This window comes from Chlorocebus sabaeus, chromosome 5, assembly GCF_047675955.1.
Source record: "Chlorocebus sabaeus isolate Y175 chromosome 5, mChlSab1.0.hap1, whole genome shotgun sequence".
Lineage (NCBI taxonomy): Eukaryota > Metazoa > Chordata > Mammalia > Primates > Cercopithecidae > Chlorocebus > Chlorocebus sabaeus.
In genome coordinates this window covers 12,398,352-12,400,182 of record NC_132908.1, presented here as the reverse complement: position 1 = coordinate 12,400,182, position 1,831 = coordinate 12,398,352, and the positions used below count along the sequence as shown (strand labels likewise).

Sequence of the window (1,831 nt, the reverse complement as noted above, 5' to 3'; positions counted from 1 at the left end):
ACAGCATCCTCGTTCTCTTTCTGAGAGTAAGGCAAGATGTGAGGTCTGAAGCTCTTTGCCAAATATGTAATCACGTTATCTTGGTTAATCCTTCTTCAGTTGAAGAACAAGAGGCAATGAGTACTTCCTGATTTTTCAGAAAAGTAACTCCTCGGACCTGTTCTATTCCTACCATCCCCCAAAAGCCAATCACTTGGCGGATGCTTCCGGATGAACTGCTTCTCCAACTCTGGGACTTTCAATTCTCTGCTTTTCAATCACTGCTTTGCTAAAATTTCATATAAGCATTGACCAAGAAGTTGAGGGCAAGGTAATTTAAAAGAACAAAAGAGGCTGGGCGCAGTGGCTCTCCCCTGTAATCCCAGCACTTTGGGAGGCTAAGATGGGAGGATCACTTGAGGTCAGGAGTTTGAGATCAGCTTGGCCAGCATGGTGAAACCCCATCTCTATTAAAAATACTAAAATTAACTGGGCATAGTAGTGGGCACCTGCAGTCCCAGCGACTCAGGAGACTGACGCATGAGAATAACTTGAACCTGGGAGGCGGAGGTTGCAGGGACCCAGGATCACACCACTTGCACTCCAGCCTGGGAGACAGAGTGAGACCCTGTCTCAAAAAAATAAAAAAGATTCCCCATTGAGACATATGAAAAACTAACACACAGTTTATCTGGGTTACTATCATCTTTGTTAGCCCATAAGCTATGCAGGTATATAAGATGTATCTCAATTCTATAATTACATCATTGGGGGAAAATGGAAACATTTTTCATGGTACATGAATTGAAAGTGATTTTCAAAGTAGTTTTGTCAGGGAAAACATTACTTCTGGTTTACTTCATATATTTTACTGTGTATTAAAATCTGGTAGAACCCCCTATTCACTTTGCCAATTGGACTTATGTCTTTATTGATCATTCAAGTGGGCAAAGGAAATATGCTTCAAAAACTCAGGCAAACTGGGTGTTTGTCTTGTATCCTGTCAGAGGAAACAAATTAAAGTAGGAAAAAAAAACCCTGGTAGAAAATTTTTAACTCTAAATGTGGAATAATATTGAATTAACTGAGAAAATATATATATATAATCAGCTAAAGGAAATACTTTGCTATGAATGATTAATGTTTCATAGCAAAGTTACAGGAATCATAAATCTAAATCTAATGCATTTAAGAATTAACCTTACTTTACCTCTAATAAGCTTTGTGGTCTGCAGCTTATTATTATTTTTGTTTTGTTATTTGTTATTATTAGCTATTTTGTTATTAGTTGACACATAATAATGATATATATTTGTGGGGTATAGTGTGATGTTTCAATATATATATATGCATTGTGTAAAAATTAAATCAGGATATTTACCATGTCAATCACCTCATACATTTATCATTTCTTTGTGGTAAGTACATCCAAAATTCTCTCTTCTAGCTATTTCAAAATATATAATACAATATTGTTGGCCAGGTGCAGTGGCTCACGCCGGTAATCCCAGCACTTTAGGAGGCCAAGCCGGGCAGACCACCCGACGTCAGGAGTTCGAGACCAGCCTGGCCAACTGGTGAAACCCCCGCTCTACATTTTTAGTATTGTGTTTTTAACAAAACTTAGCTGGGTGTGGTGGTATGCACCTATAATCCCAGCTCAGGGAGGCTGAGGCAGGAGAATCACTGGAACTCGGGAGACAGAGGTTGTAGTGAGCCAAGATCATGCCACTGCACTCCAGCATGGGCAACAGAGCGAGACTCCATCTCAAAAAACAACAACAACGACGACACAAAATATATTGTTAACGATAGTCACCCTATTGTGCAGTAGAACACAAGAACTTATTCC

At 39.2% G+C, this 1,831-nt stretch overlaps 1 non-coding gene across 1 annotated transcript; it reads left to right on the top strand.

Annotated features, from left to right (window-relative positions):
• The first annotated feature begins 871 nt into the window (after positions 1–871).
• LOC119621245 (small nucleolar RNA SNORA27) lies at positions 872–997 on the top strand. Its single transcript, XR_005237812.1, has one exon. It is a non-coding gene; the product is annotated as a small nucleolar RNA SNORA27 (small nucleolar RNA).
• The last annotated feature ends 834 nt before the right edge of the window (positions 998–1,831 follow it).